Raw genomic sequence first — 17,173 nt, 5'->3', positions numbered from 1 at the left:
GACCTTCGATCAGGTCCGTTCGGATTTGGATGAACTCCCAATCCGAGGTGAGGACCTTCGGTCAGGTCTGTTCGGATTTGGCCGAACTTTCAACCAAGAGGGGGACCTTAGGTCAGGTCCGTTCGGCTTTGGCTGAGCTCCCAACCAAGGGGGGACCTTCGGTCAGGTCCGTTCGGCTTTAGCCAAACTCCCAACCGAGAGGGGGACCTTCGGTCAGGTCTGTTAGGCTTTGGCCGAACTCCCAACCGAGAGGGGGACCTTCGGTCAGGTCCGTTCGACTTTGGCCGAACTCCCAATCGAGAGGAGGATCTCGATCAGGTCCGTTCGGCTCTGGACGAACTCCCAACCGAGAGGGGGACCCTCGGTCAAGTCCGTTCGGCTCTGGCCGAACTCCTAACCGAGAGGGGTACCTTCAGTCAGTTCCGTTCAGCTTTGGCCGAACTCCCAACCGAGAGGGGGACCTTCGATCAGGTCCATTCGGCTTTGGCCGAACTCTCAACCGAGAGGGGGACCTTCGGTCAGGGCTGTTCGACTCTGGCCGAACTCTCTACCGAGAGGGGGACCTTCGATCAGGTTTGCTCGGCTTTGGCCGAACTCCCAATCTGAGGTGAGGACCTTCGGTCAGGTCTGCTCGGCTTAGGTCGAACTCCCAATCCAAAGTGAGGACCTTCGGTCAGGTCCGTTCGGGCGCAAACCTCGAGGGTTCGTACTCTGACGTGGTGGTGCCATTAATGCTCGGGTAGTCATATTGTTTCTCTCCCCATCTATAAAGTGCAGGGGTCCATTTGTGGGGCATTTTTCTTTTTTCCTTCGGAGAGCTTGCCTTCGGTCTCGGTGTTCCTTTCGAAGAGCTCACCCTTGTCTCGATTTCCCTTAGTTTAGCGACACCCAAAAGTAAGTTCATGTCTTGTTCGTCGGGCTACAGTCCATCGTCCTCCAAGAGGACGAAGTCTAACCATAGGCGTCGGAGTCCAGGGGAGGTCCGAGGGATGTCCTCGGACTCCACCGACTCGCTCTCTTCCTGCGACTCATCGTCCGCGGCCTCGCCGTCTGGGTCTGAGGGTGGCTCAAACGGTGCAGGATTTAGGGAGAGGGTGCTCGATTCCCGAGCGCAGACCCATGAACCCTTAGAGGTGGAGGCTCTCCACATCGTATCCACGATGGATGAGCTAGAACTGGAGGAGCTGAGGGCCTCCTTCAGTGTCTCAGACGCTTTTGAGCTCCGGCTGCCCAGCCATCTGACCGAGCCAGCTATCGAAACTCCGAGGAGCTGTGCTTGTATAAGGAGGCGTTCAAGGCTGACCTTCGGCTTCCCCTCCATCCCTTCTTTGCCCGAGTGTTTCGGCACTATGGGATATGTCAGACCCAGCTGATACCGAACGGGTGCCGACAGGTGCTCAGCTTCGTCATCCTTTTCTCAAGGCACCAGAGGCCTCTTTCCCTCCCCCTCTTCATTAACTTCTTCTTCCTTCAGGCCTGCAAGGGCCTTTTGGGTTGGTACTACTTCTGCCCCCGGAAGGACCTTCGGCTTCTGAGTGGTTACCCGACGTCAATCCACGGGTGGAAGGAGAAGTTCTTCTTCGTGAGCTCGTCCGAGGGGGTGCCCTTCGGCACCGTCTGGGATATCCCTGAACTTAGGGAGGTGAACTTCACCCCTGACCTATTCGGGGCAGACGTGGAGTCGTTGGCTATGGCGAGGCGGCAAGAAACCTGTCCTCCAGTTGAGGCCGATTGCCTTAAGTCCGACGCCATACTGTTCAGATTCGGGCTTAGCCCAGGTGAGTTAGGCTAGCCTCAGCTTGTTTCCTTCGGGTGTCGGTGCTTCGTACTGACTCTCTTCGTTTCTTTTTGGTAGTGCAAGTCTCTAGGGCCGAGGCAAGGGCTACCGCAACGGCAAGGCAAGCTCAAATCAGGGAGGCTAGGGCACGGGACGCCCAACAGCATCCAAGGCCGAAGCAGAAAGAGAAGGGGCCATCCTCCGAGACCCCGAAGAAGAGATCTAGAGTCGAGGGGCCGAGCACCGAGGCAGTCCAGGCCCTCGGTGCACCGGGCCATGACATGCCTGCCCAAGACCCCTCCCCTGCCGCGGACTTCGGAGGCCCGAGGGTGGCGAACGTGAGGGCCAAAGTGGGATTTGTCCCTTAGTGGTCGATCAAGGAAGATGACACGTTGGCAGTCAGGCGCATTGCTCGTGAGCTGGTTATGAAGGGCAATCTTCCCCGAGACGCCGCCGAGGCTCAACGGCAAGGGACGACAGCTATGATAACAAATGCTTGCATCTTCATGGCCGGGGTAAGCTTCGGTCCCCTAATCCTTGTTTTATTTTTCAACCAAGCATTCTGACCTTCGGTGTCTCATGTAGGCACACAATCAAATGGGTTAACTGGCAGCTCGGGCTGAAGCTATGTGTCGAGACCTCGAGGTCGTCGAACGGGAGAAGCAGCCCTGGAGAATGAGCATTCGGTCCTCCTCGAGAAGGTGGAGCACCTGAAGACGGATCTCCTCCTCGCACGTCGGGAATGCGAGCGGAAGCTCGCGGAGTTGAAGTCGCAGATGAGGCAAGGGTTCAGGAGGCCGAGGCCCGAGGGGTTCGAGAAGTATAGGTCCTCCGAGGACTTTCGGGAGGAGATCAAACGTGCCATCGCCCCTGGGTTCACAATGGGCGCTACAGAGGTCCGAGACTGGGTCCTTGAGCGTTACCCAGGGGTCTCCTTCGAGGACAGCGGGCTCATCTTCGAAGAGGAGGATATTGAGGTGGCCCCATCAGCCACCGAGGTTACTGATGCTGAAGGCGGAGGCTGCAGCTAGGAGGGTGAGGTTCAACTGCAACGAGAGGTCCCTCCGACTACCAGCCATGGCGGTTTGGATCAGGAGACCCACCATGCTGAAGAAGAGGCCGTGAACCCGACGGACACCCCTTGAAGTCACCCCAGGTCTTGGCTCAGACAACTCTCTTTGTTTTTTATATGAGCCTTCGGGCTTCTTCTTGTAATCTCGGCCTTTGGGCCTTCTTGTGTAATGACAGCCTTTGGGCCTTCTTCCTATAATCTCGGCCTTCGGGCCTTCTTCCTGTAATCTCGACCTTCGGACCTTATCAATGAATGCATTTTTCGTTTGCTCCGACCTGCACTTTCCTTGCGTTCTTTGCGTTCTTTTGTATAAGGTGGTCTTTAGTCCGTTGCAAGGCACAAGGAGGCCGAAGCCCATCGTTGCCAGCCTTAGGATCCGCACTTCTACTTGAGCACGGATCGGTCCTGCTCCCTCGGCTTATTCGAGGGGTTTCCCGAGTCCGAGGATTGGACTTGAGGGACCTGGAACAAGTATCAAGTGGTTTTCACCAAGTGTTCCCCCTCAGCTTCCAGCCGAAGGGTCTGTTAAACTGGTATTGATCCGAGATCTAGCCGAGGGCCGATCCTTCGACAGTCGTCGCTCCCAACAAAATCAATGACCTTCGGTCAAGTTCCCTCGGCTATTGGCCTGGGTTCCGAACCAGGTCTGCCCGACCTTGCCCACGCCTCGACCGACACAGCTTGTTCTTTGCCTGAGCCCCCCGACCGAGGTGAATACCTTCGGCCAGCTCGGCTCGGCCTTCGAATGGGCCCCAACCGAGGTGTGGGCCTTTGGCCAGATCAGCTCGGCCTTCGCCTGGGCGCCTGAACGAGGTGAGGACCTTTGGCTAGGTCGGCTCGGCCTTTGCCTGAGCCCCGACTGAGGTGAGGATACTGAATCCGATGGGTAATGGCCCCTATCTCCACTGGAAGTACAACTTCAGTGTTGTATGTTAAGATGAAGGGTGTTTCTCCGGTGGCTAATCTCTTAGTAGTGCGGTAAGCCCAGAGGATGTGGTGCAACTCGTCTGCCCATAGTCCTTTGGCGTTATCCAGTCTCTTTTTTATTCCTTGAAGTAGCGTACAGTTGGTTACCTCTGTCTGCCCGTTGGTCGGTGGATAACCGACAGAGGCTTTCCTGTGGTCAATGCCGAGGGCATCACAGAACAAGCCGAAAGTCGGATTGGCGAACTGAGTTCCATTGTCCGTCACCACAACTTGAGGGATTCCAAATCTATAGACTACCGCCCTTTGGAAGAAGTCCCTTACGTTCTTTTCGGTTATTGTCGCCAGGGCTTCGGCTTCTACCCACTTCGTGAAGTAGTCCACCGCCACCACGACAAACTTCCTTTGTCTCGTGGCTAGGGGGAATGGGCCTAAGATGTCGATTCCCCACATGGCAAATGGTACTGGGCTCGATAGGGATGAGAGCTCGGTAGAGTGTAGCCTAGGAACGAGGGCGAACATCTAGCACTTGACGCACTTCTTGACTAATGATTTCGTGTCCTTCCTCATTGTCGGCCAGTACAGACCCTGCCTTAGCACCTTATGTGCCAAGGCCCGGGCTCCTAGGTGTTGGCCACATATCCCTTCATGCACCTCTTGGAGTGCGTACTCGCCATCAGCGGAATCCAGACACTTGAGGTACGGCATGGTGAACCTTATTTTGTACAGTGTCTCGTCCTTCAGAAGGAAGCGTGCCGACCTCATTCTTATTTTCCTTACCTCATCCCTATTCTCTGGGAGCTTTCCTTCCTTGAGGTATTCGGTTATGGCATCCATCCAGCTTTGGCCGTTCTCGCCTACGGGTAGTACCTCTTGGGGTATTTCGGTGCTTGATTGTGATAGCACTTCAAAATACATCGATCGTCCAAGATTTATGAAGTCGGAGGTGGCCAGCTGTGACAGTGCGTCTGCACTAGCATTCTCTTCTCTTGACACCTGCCTTACCTCGAATTCCTTGAAGGCCACTATCCTGTCTCGCACCGTCTTCAAGTATTCAGCCATCCTTTGTTCTTTGGCTTCGTAGTCTCCATTCACCTATCGCGCCACGAGCTGCGACTTGCTATGCACCACCAGCTCCTTTACCATCAAAGCCCGAGCCAGATTAATCCCAGCTATTAACGCTTCGTATTCTGCTTCATTGTTAGAGGCGTCGAAGTCGAACCGTAGGGCGTATTCTATCTTGAAACCCTCGAGGCTGACCAACATGATTCCTGCGCCGCTTCCTGCACTGTTGGAAGCGCCATCCACGTATAATGTCCAAGCCTTTTCTCCTCCGTCCTCGGAAAACTCCTGGGGGTCGTCGGGGAGCGTCGTCTCGACGATGAAGTCTGCGAGGGCCTGTGCTTTAATTACGATTCTCGGTTTGTACTAGATGTCAAATTCTCCCAACTCTATGGCCCAGTTTACCAGGCGATCGGACATATCCGGCAGCTGCAGTATCTTCTTCAGGGGCTGGTCTGTGAGTATGCATACCGCATGTGATTGGAAATATGGCCTCAGCTTTCTTTCCGCTGTCACTGGGGCATACGCCACTTTCTCTGCCTTTATGTATCTTGTTTCGGCATCTAGAAGGGTTCGACTGACATAGTATATTGGCCGTTCTTGCCTTCCTTCTTCCTTCGTCAGTACTGCACTTACCGCCACTGCTGATACAACGGGGTATAGCTGTAAGGTATCCCTGGTGTTCGGCTTCGTCAGTAGCGGGGGTGCGACCAGGTACTCCTTCAATTGTTCAAAGGACTTTTCACACTCCTTCGTCCATTCGAACTTTTTGGTCCCTTTCAGTGCTTTGAAGAAGGGAAGGCATCTATCTGCAGACCGAGACATGAATCGCCCGAGGGTGGTGACCCGACCCGTTAGCTCCTGGACTTGCTTCACATTCTGGGGTGACCTCATATCCCGAATGGCTTGTATTTTGATCGGGTTGGCCTCAATTCCTCTCTCAGAGACTATGAAGCCGAGGAAATTTCCTGAGGCTACTCCGAATGCACACTTTACTGGGTTCAGCTTCATGCCATACCATCTCAGCACCTGGAACGCCTCTTCTAAGTCTTGGATGTGTCATTCCGCCTTCAGGCTTTTTACGAGCATATTGTCCACGTACACCTCCATGGTTTTGCCAATCATCCCTTTGAAGATTTTATTCACTAACCTTTGATAGGTGACCCCTGTGTTTTTTAGCCCAAAGGGCATGACCTCATAGCAGTACAGTCCTCCCTCGATTACGAAGGATGTTTTCGGAACATCGACCTCGGACATCTTGATCTGATTGTACCCTGAGTATGCATCCATGAAGCTCAGCGCCTCGTATCCTGTCGTGGCATTGATGAGGAGGTCTATTTTTGGCAGGGGGTATGCGTCCTTTGGGCATGCCTTATTCATGTCGGTGAAGTCGATGCAGATCCTCCACTTTCCATTTGCCTTCGGGACCATCACCACGTTGGATATCCACTCCGGGTATTGGATCTCGCGGATGAACTAGGCCTTCAGCAGCTTCTCCACCTCCTCGTTTATTTTCTATTGCCTTTCGGGGGCAAAAGTCCTCTTCTTCTGCTGCACCGACTTCTTCGTCGGGCTAACATTCAGATGATGCTCTATTACCTCTTGATCTATTCCGGGCATATTCGAAGCCGACCAGGAGAAGACGTCAGCGTTGTTTCGGAGGAATGAGACCAGTCTTTCTCGCTGTAGCCTTGGCATGGTAGCCCCCATTTGAAATTGCCGAGTGTTATCCCCCTCTTCGGCTTTAACTTGCACAAAATCCTCAGTCGGCTCCCCCCATTGATAACTGGCATCATCGCGCAGATCCTCTATTGGGAGCGCCTCGCCCGCCTTTTCTTTTCCCCACAAGGTAGTGGCGTAAAACCTCCGAGATGCCTCCTGATCGCCCCGACATTCCCCGACACCGTTCTTAGTTGGGAATTTCATCTTGAGATGGGGTGTGGAGATGACAGCCTTTAGTAGGTTCAATCCAACCCTTCCTAGTATGGCATTGTATGCCGAGGTAATGTCTACTACCAGGAAGTTGATCATGACTGTCACTTGACGATCTCTGGTGTTGGCTCTTACTGGCAACTCAATCGATCCTTCCACCTTCACTGGGACACCGGAGAATCTCTACAACGGGTGTTCGACTTTCTTTAACTTTCCCTCATCCAGACCCATCTTTCGGAAAGCTTCAAGGAACAGGATATCAGCTGAACTGCCGTTATCTACTAAGATCCTCTTCACTTTGCAATCCGCTATGGTCATGGTGACAGCCAGGGCATCGTCGTGCGGAGTGTGTACCCCTTCCAGATCATCATCTGAGAAGGAAATAACCGTCCCCGTCTTTGCCTTCTTGTTCGGCCATTCCGCCATATGTACGCTTCTTGCATAGGATTTTACTTTCCTGGCAGAGACTGAACTTCCTCCAGCGGCTAGGCCTCCACAGATGGTCGCTATAACTCTAGTTGGGCTCTTATTCTCGTCTCGGAGGCGACGTTCAGCTTCCTCAGGTGTCTGGTCCCTTCGCCATTCCTGATTGCCTCTACAGGCAGGCCCCCTTATCTCATAGCGACCTCTACCATCTCTCCGACGGTTATCCCTACGGTCATTACCGTCTTGGGCATCCTCCTTTTTGTGGTCTACGAATCGGCCTAGATATCCCCTTCGGATCATCCCTTCTATCTCCCCCTTGAGGTGCCAACAGTTTTCGGTGTCGTGGCCATGGTCTCTGTGAAAGTGGCAATATCTGTCCATGTTGCGTCTCTCGGGGTGTTGCCCCATCTTTCCTGGCCACTTCATGGCCCTGGCATTCGGGGTGTCCTTTATCTGCATCAGTACCTCCGTTCATCTCCGGTTCAGGGGTCCGTATTTCTTGAACTTCCTTGGTGGACTGGGTGCCCGACCATGCTCAGACTTTCATCTTTTGCCTTCTTCAGAGGGTTTGTCGTCGGCCCTTGAGAGCCTCTTCCTTACCGCCTTCCTTTCGGCTTCTTCATCGACCTGGAGGGTTTCTTCTATCTGGATGTACTTATCACACCGAGCTCTCAGCTCGGTCAGATTCCTAGGTGTATGCTTCACCAGAGACCTTTTCAGCTCCTTATCCTTGACGCCTCCTAGCAGAGCCGTGAACTCTTCTTTCGGGTCCAGGCGTCTGATCGTGATTTTCTCTTGTTGGAAGCGCTTCATGTAGTTCCACAGTGACTCTCCTTCCTGTTGCTTGACGTTGGTCAAGTTCAATGTAGTCTTTTAAAGGGGCTGGCTACTAGAGAATCCCTTCACGAAGAAGTAACTTAAATCGCTGAAGCTGTGGATAGACTTCGTTGGCAGACGGTTGTACCATAGCCTTGCCGCTCCTCTGAATGTTAATGGCAGGGCACGACACATAATGTTTTTCGAGACTCGATGGAACTGCATGGTGACCTTGAAGCCTTCCAGATGATTGACGGGGTCCCCAGACCCGTCATATGTGTCATACTTTGGCAGACGAAAGCCGATCGGGAGCAGGTCCCACATAAATTCATCAGCTAAAGTTGTGTCATTAGTAAGGTCTGGCTCGTGGGCTCCTATCTGATTTTCTGCCACCTTCTTAATCTCATCTTTTAGGTCCAAGATCATTTGCTTTAACCCCGAGTCCTCAGGTCTCAGCTCGTCTCCTTGGTGTGGTTCCCCATGTCGGTCCTCGGCGGCACACCGCGTCCTTCCCCTGGGTGCGGGACTTTCCCCCATTACTCAATTTCAAGGATTACGATCGGACCTTATTGATCTCGTACTGCTCTGATCCTCGTCTCATCTTCTCACGGGCTGGATGCGGGGGCCTTGTGGCACTCTGTCGGTCTTCTGAGAGAGAGCTTTGGAGACCTCCTTCATTGCCTCGGCCATTCGGTCATATTTGTCTTGGAGGGCTTCAAACTGCTCCCTTGTCACATATTCATGCTCTTTAGGAGGGGCAGAGGATCACTATCTCGGCGCACCGAATATCCGGCCGAATACTGGTACCTCACGGCACCTTCCCGACCATCGTTCAACCTTTCTCGTCCGTTTTTCGTCGAGGGAGGGAGCCGTTCTGAAGGTTCCTCCTCCCCCATGTTCATGTTTGATGCTGCTCTCGTCTTCTTACGATTGTAAGTTCTCCCCACCATTACTATCGTTCCCACGGACAGCGCCAATCTGTTGCTGCCAAAAATCCGTATGAGCTGACCTGCACAAGCACAGACGGCAGAGGCCCGGAGCTTTGTCCGGGGTTAGTCCTCTGACGCTCAAGTTAGGGATTGGCCGCACAGTTTTTGTATAGGAGTAATGGTGTGGGTATTGATGCTTACCTTCTTCCTTCCTCTCGGGCCCTCTTATATAGCTCTTAGGGTTTAGGGTTTTCCCTTTCCTTCCCAGTGTCCTTCTCGGGTCCACCTTCCTCCCTTTTAGAGTTCCACCTGAATACGTCCATCCTTTTGGCGGGGAATGTTCTCTTCATGCAGATGACGTGGTAGAGTCTTTGTAATCCCTATCTGGTGGGCGGCACATGTCTCAGTGGGTGACGCGTGCCCTTACCGTACTGAGCGATCGATTTGGCCGTATCACCCCAGAACAAAGGAAATATTATATTAGTCAGAGGAACACATTGGCTGAGAGGTAATGCAGACTAGTTAATGATATGTAGAGGGTAGGGCATATTAATCAATAAGATTTCTTGATTAATTTACCAACATTTCTAATGAAATGATGAAACCCACGTTTAGTTTTAATAACATTATTTTTCTTTCCATAGTAACTTAGATTTGTCCTATTTGATTTAGGGACCTTTCCTCCTTTCTTTTGGTCTACCCAAAGAAGGTTGTAGGGGTTGCCTTTCTCCGTGTTTTTACATTTTTTTTTTTTTTATAATACATACAATTCCTATGAAAAAAAAAAAAACTTAGATTTACTCACTTTGGTCTTTTTGTAATTTTTTTTTGTTTTTTTTTTTATTTGACAAATAAATGTCTACCTCTAGCAGTAATTGTAGAAATCCTAATGTACTAAAGCATAGATTCATAAAGTGTAAACGTAATTGAAAATCAGTGACTAAGATCTCAGAGATTACTAATAATCCAAATAGACTCTTTTACAATTGTCTAGAGTATAGTGGATGTAACTACTTCACTTGGTGGGATCTCATTAATGCACCAACAACTGAGCCTCCATTTAATCCCACCTATGATTTACAGGAGTTGAAAGAAGAGGTGGGGGGGTGTTGCGAGAGGAGTTATGTGGTTTGCAAGAGGTGGTATAGGGGTTCCAGTAGGAGGTGCTCAGTGGGATGATCAGATTAGATGAATAGAGAAGTTTCTTGGAACAATGAAGCTTGTTTGTCATTTTGTATTAGTTTTCTTTGTCGGTGTATTTGTACCACATTTTATTGGCAAAAAAAATGTAAAAATATGATATATTTGAAATGGATGTACTTAAAAATCTCTTCCAATAATGGAACGGTTTTATTTTAAAAATATAATGTGCACTAGGCAGACATGGAAATTATCAACTTGTCATAGGATAATGCACAATATGACAGACCTGAATATTTTTCCAACATTGCATTATTATAATGGAGATGATGAAAGACCTGAAAATTTTGGCAGCTTTTCATTTCTAAAGGTTCGTTTGATAACGTTTTTGAAAATGTATATTCTCATTTTTTTTGTTTCAAGAAACAGAAAACGCCTCAAAAATATTTTGATAAAAGTGTTTCGTTTCTACTACTTCTTGAAACATAATATAAAATTTATGGATCATAAAACAGGTTTGACGAAACAAGTTCAATTTATTTTTATGTTTGTTGAAAAAATTGTAAGGGAAAAAAAAATTCTGCTCGATAAAAAATTTGCCCAAACTTTGAAAACCTCAAAACCAAGCTCCAACTGCAACTCCTCTTCTTTTGTCATTATCAAAAAAACAATGGCAAGATCGTTGATACAAAGAAATTCTCCATTAGTTCGGAAATTTTCTTGCAGTTTTTCTTACGAGAAGCAGGAGATATCTCCACTGGCCCCACAAAGAGGCAAAGAGAAGACCCCACACAAGGGGTCAGTAGAAGCCATGGAAGACTTAAAGAGTTCTTTAATTTCAATAAACTCTACTTATTATATAACGCCCTGGCCCCATTAGCCTTGCACAATATTGTCTTCTTTGGCTCATGGGCCTCAAGGATTTAAAATGTGTTATGCCATGTTAAGGAGGCTAGATATTATTAACTAACTCAGTAATCTCTCCCTAGGCGATGTGAAAATAAAGTTTGCACATTCTCACAGATCTCTCCAACCCCTTGGTGCTTACGGTATTTTTGGTGGGGACACCTCACTGATCTCCCAGGTAGGTCTAGTACTTTCTGTATTTTTGGGTGTCACAATTTTTTCTCTTTCGGCATAGCGTCATCGCTATAGCCCCACACACTGTTGGGGTCTGCTCTGATACTATTTGTAATGCCCCAGCCCCGTTAACCTTACATAATATTGTCCTCTTTGGCCCATGGGTCTCAAGGCTTTAAAACGTGTTGTGCCATGTTAAGGAGGCTAGAGGTTATTAACTAGCCCAGTATTCTCTCCCTAGGCAATGTGAGATTAAAGTTTGTACACTCTCGTTGATCTCCCAAACCCCATAGTACTTGCCGTATTCTTGGTGGTGATATTTCACCGATCTCCCAGGCGAGTTTGGTACTTGTCGTATTCTTGGGTGTCACATTATTCACTCTGGTCGATTGAAATCATCCCATCGGAGATTCTGTCGATGTCAATTTCAGCAGATTCTAAGCCAAAGACAATGGCAATTTCTTCGATCCAGAGCAAGTCTCTGTCATTTTAGCAATTTTCCTGCATTTTTTCTCTTAAACTAGCCGATTGTTGAAAATGGTCGGCAAGGGATATCTTCACTGGTTCTTATAATACAACCCATCGATGATTCTTCAGAGGTCAGTGTGAGTAATAGCGTTATCGCTCTCAAAGATACTAAGATCGAATTTTCTTGCAAATCATGTAACAAAATAATTGTGGTGCTCATGAAGAAGGGTACGAGACTTGGAAAATCAGATGTTTGTTGTAGCTACAAAGGAAGTGAGAAACATTAATTCATAATTCAAGTATGAGTGAGGTATTTGGTCTTTGAATATATATTTTTTAAATTTATTTAGCATTTTTTTTTTCTTTCTAAAATTAGGACTCTGGCTTTAACCCCATTCATGTTTATATGAGGATCTACATTCAATCGATAAACAAGTTTTTGGGATATCTAAGTGGAAGTTATATCCTTGTTTGTGTCCCTTCTGACATAAGTATACTCGTTATAGTATGACTTAATCATATATATGATTCCACCATCAGTAGTTGAAGCATGGACTCTCTATGTACACCCAGTTACTTCACATACAACAGTAATTCTTAACTTCTCATCATTAATTCTCAAGATTTTAAAATATTTTAAAATAACATGATCTTTAAATACAACCCTTGATTGATTTAAATCATAAAAAATCATCTCATTCTAATTTTATTTTTTATCTTCACAAAATTTAACATTATCAAATTAGGGTCCATAATACTTATCTAAATCATAATCAAATAATTCATTATTATTATGGACTTCAACCCTAGACTTTTCCATTCCTACAACACCCTTTATGATCATTACATCTTATGTTTTCCTCTTCAAGATCCTCATCCATATCATTCTCCTTCATGTTATTCTCATCATTGGTTACACATTTTCAATTCATAGCACCATCACTGGAACCACTTTGTAAAAGTTCATCAATCACATCAGGATTCTTACTAGTTGTCTTAGTGCTTAGATCATTTCTATCACTTCTATAGTAAGTAGCATCACTATCAATTGCCTTTTTTCCTTAGATCAGTCCTACCACTTATGTTGTTAGTGTCATCACTGTTGGAAGCCCTAAAAGTAGCATTACCCCTTCTAACTTGGTGTATTGCCCCATTAACCCCAGAATTCCGACTTTACTAACACCAGAATTTCGACTTTACTAGATAACACAATCAAATCCTCACTGAATTTGCTAAATATCACTATCAAATCCACACTGACTGTGCAGAACATCACTATCAAATCCAAACTAAATTTATTGGTCAAGACTATCAAATTCACATTTTTGTTTCCTTCCCATATTTATTCCATCCTCTCGAATGACTAGTGCACCAAGGAAGTCATTGATTGTATAAGTATCATTCGGGTGCTCATCATAATGAAGATCATAACATTTAAATAATGATGTCACTTGTTCATACAATGCAAACAGCTCATAACACTTTTATCCTCATTCACTTTTATTTGTTGGTTGATCGGGGGAGTATACACTTGAGTTTGAATGCAAAATATGGCTTGAAGGATATGCCCGATGAGTGTATTGTATATGTCATATACAATGTCCTAGTAGCCATACTTGTCTGGGTCTACCATTGTAGGTGCCGATAGTATTCAAGTAGTAATAGTAGTAGTAGATGGTTGCCCTGACATCCATTGCTTGAGAAAGTAAATAACTCTAATGAGGATAAGATTAGTATAGCTACACAGTTAATATGGTATAGCGCAGCATTATATGATGAATGATCAATGTATAGCTAAAGAATGCATTCGTTTCATATGCAAGAATCATCCAAATACAATGTAGTTAAGATGGGGACTCCTCAAAAAATTGAAATGAATAAACCCTAAACCATGGATCACCTTTAACACTCATCTGGGTTGGAATGAAGGAGAAAATCTTACCAAACTGTATATAAGCTATCTCTTTTGGAATCACTCTCTTCAAAAAAATTAAAGCTATGATGTACAACTTCTTGATTTCATCCTGAATTGAAGCCAAAATTATGAGAAAAAACTAGGGATTTCTCATTGCTATGAAATTAAAAAAAAATATAAACCCTAGCTCACAAATAGAGACACAGCTGGAATGGAATCAAGGGGAAAACCTGACCCTCAGTTTTGCATTATATCCACTTCACAGATACTCGATGGCACTACTTCTGATTAGTGGAGTTCGTCTCAGAACTTAGGAGGAGATTGATGGCACCATTCCATTCTTCGTGAGTTTCGATTCAGTTCACAAGGTTTATATGACTCTTCGCAAGTTTCAGTTCATGCTTCTCACTTGATTGAAACTTCGATGCAACAAAAAGCTTCAACTTGAAGGTGAAAGTAAGAGAATGTTCAAACGAAGAAGATGGGTGTGCTTTAGTCCCTCGTTTACTTCTCTTATTATGAGGGAGGGCAATCCTAGATTCTCACATAATACAAAGATAGTTTGGGATTAAAATCAATATGATAAGGAGAATGTCATTGTTAGAATTTTTATGTGGGGCTTAATTGATACAGATTGATCTATTAGGCCCAAGCAGTTATAGACTTTCTATGATTAGGAAACTCGTAGCTCTTTCCATTGTGGGAGTGGAATAGGATTTTAGGGACTCTATTATAAATAAAATACTGATAGTCCCTGCAACTATTACTTAACACCTTCTTGGTTTTGAGATCACTGCTTTCTCATAAGAGCAAGTGCACAGAAAGAGAGGAAACCCTAGAGTAAGAGGCTGCAGAAGATCTCAGTAGAGGGACTCCACTTGCGTAGTTCTTCATTGTCATTTTCATGAGAGTGATCTTCAAGCACATGGGACAGAGGTTCTTGATCAATACTCATGGGATTCTAAACTTACACACAAGTATTCCTCTACTTTCATTGATTATCATAGATGGGACAAATCTACATGTTTGTGTATTCTTAAGATCTAAAAAATCATTGATCTTGGTTAAGGGACTATGCCCATGGTTAATCTCTTTTATGATTCTTGTATTCTAAACACCATGGGGTTGTTCATATGATTTTATGGACTAAAATCCCTAACAATCATCACCTAATTGTCAAGATGATATCCCTACAAGAATTTAGGTTTGGATTGGATGATACATATCTCCATGTCCATGAAATTAAAACAACTCCCCAATTGGTACACATGAATATTAAAATAAAAGGATCGAACATGGAATTTTGTTGTACAACAATTTATGCCAGTAATGGAGTAAAAGAAAGAAAGGACCCTTGGAATGATATTATTTCATTCTCTCATAAAATTTCTTCTCCATGGGTGTTTCTGGGCAATTTTAATGTGGTTCGTAATCAATAACAAAAAAGAGGAGGGGAACCCATTAGATATATTCTTGTCGATGAATTTAACAATTGCTTTTTTTTCCATTCAAATTTATTGGATCTAAACTAGAGGGGAGAATTACTTACTTGGAGTAATGGAAAGGGAGGGCAAGACCGAGTCTCATGCAAACTGATAGGGTGTTATGTAATAATGTTTGGATTGATTGTTTCAAATTTTCTGAAGCCAAGTTCTTATGTCCAGGAATCTCAGATCATAGTCCAATCCATCTTGCTATTCTAGATGATAAGAATTATGGGCCGAAACCTTTCTAGTTTTTTAACACTTCGGGATATCTCATCAAGGTTATGAGGATGTTGTGAAAAAAGGGTGGACAGTCTAGTTGGTGTCGACTCAAATCCATTACTTACATTTGCAGCTAAGCTTAAAACTAGTAAACATGAGCTTAAAGCCTGAAATAAGGACAAATTTGGTGATGTCTTCAATACTGTTATAGTAGATTAAGAGAATCTTTATGATACCCAATCTAAGGTCTTAGTTGATCCGGATAATCCCTCTTGTTATCTTGGAGAAAGAAGAAGAAAAAAAAAAAAAGGTTATGGGAAGCCTTGAAGATGGAGGAGAGTTTTCTTAAAGAGAAATCAAGGGTCAACTGGCCGCAACTTGGTGATGATAGCAACATGTTTTTTCATTCAGCAATGAGAAGTGGGCAGCATAGAAAGAATATTCTTAAAATTGAAAGGAGAGATGAGATTGTGATAGATTATGCGAATCTTATTAAAAATGAAGTTGTGGACCTTCAATAAAAATCTTTTTGGGATATAATTGGAAAATAATGGCTTCTCTCCTAATCATATTCCTCTTAATGAATCTCTATCCCATGAGCAACAGTGGATGTTTGAGAAGGCTATTTCAAATGAAGAAATTAAAAAAGTGGTGTTTGCCTTGAAAGATTCAAAGTCTCTTGATCTAGATGATTTTGGTTCAAATTTTTTTTAACATTCTTGAGAGCTGATGGAAGAAGAGTTTTTTATAAAAAAATAGGGGTACCGTCATTTTTCAATATATAGGAAGAGAATGACATTGAAGCAAAGTACAAAGAAGGGAGTATAACGTTCTCTTAATTTTAACTAGGATTAATTACTAAATTGAAAAAAAAAAAAAAAATGTAGAGCATAGATATGTTCAATTCCAAATGTTCAAAGATCAAATCAATCAACAGAAAAACTCCTTCAGCCTTGATGGGCTTCTAACTAGCTAGCATGATTGTTGTTAAGAGAGAGAAACTTTGCATGGCACTTGATGTGGACGAAAGCATCCTATCCATGTCTCCTTCTTTGCCGAAAGGCATCAACTCATATCCTCCTTTCAGTTTCTGTTGATGTGTGTGTCTGGTCTTTTTCCGTTTTTATGATAAGACGTGTGTCTCTGGTCTTTGGATGGTTTTACGTTCTTTCCTTTGGTAAAGTGCCTAGAAATTTCCCTGGTGGACCCATCTACCAAAAATCTTGGATACCTAAACATAAACCCACCGGCCAAAGCTAAGAATATCTTCCCACAAAGCAATCTCATCTCTTAAAGTGCACCTCACCCTAATAACATTCAAAGTATATCTGACTTTTATTATTTTTTATTTGTCTGGTATAATCTTTGTCTATGACCTCATACTGACCTTTTTTCTTTCTTGATCATTTCAACCATTGACCTTATTTTATTTCAAAATATTTTACTTTATAATTTTGGATATGCTTGAGATGGTAGGAGCTAAGTGGGGGATACATAATACCCATTGACCCTTGGGTGGCTCTCTGGGAAAGGGTTACATAGAATAATTAATTCTTGTTGAGAGAGTTTTTTTGCTATCAAATGCAAGGTTGGAGTGAATTTTTTTGCCATTGTCATGAAAGCTGAGACCATTCATGATAGGATCCTCTAGAGTTTGAGCTTAATGCTCTCTTCCTTGTGCCATTTTTTTTCCTGATTGCCTTGCCATTGTGGATGCTCGCCTTGCCATTGTGGATGCTCATAATGGGAAGGTGTCTTCTTTTGATTGGGATACAAAGTGGTTGTTAAAAATATTTTAGATTTAGTTTCTATTTTTCTCTTATATTGTTTTACTATATTCCTTTGTCTTCTAATAGGGAAGTCCACTCTTTGGCTACTAGAGTTTCTTTATTAGGTTTATCTCCTGTTTGGTGGATTCCTCCCCTC

The sequence above is a fragment of the Macadamia integrifolia genome, unplaced genomic scaffold, assembly GCF_013358625.1.
Source record: "Macadamia integrifolia cultivar HAES 741 unplaced genomic scaffold, SCU_Mint_v3 scaffold2335, whole genome shotgun sequence".
NCBI classification, from domain to species: domain Eukaryota; kingdom Viridiplantae; phylum Streptophyta; class Magnoliopsida; order Proteales; family Proteaceae; genus Macadamia; species Macadamia integrifolia.
The sequence above is the reverse complement of the archived record's forward strand: the minus strand, read 5'-3'. Positions refer to the sequence as shown.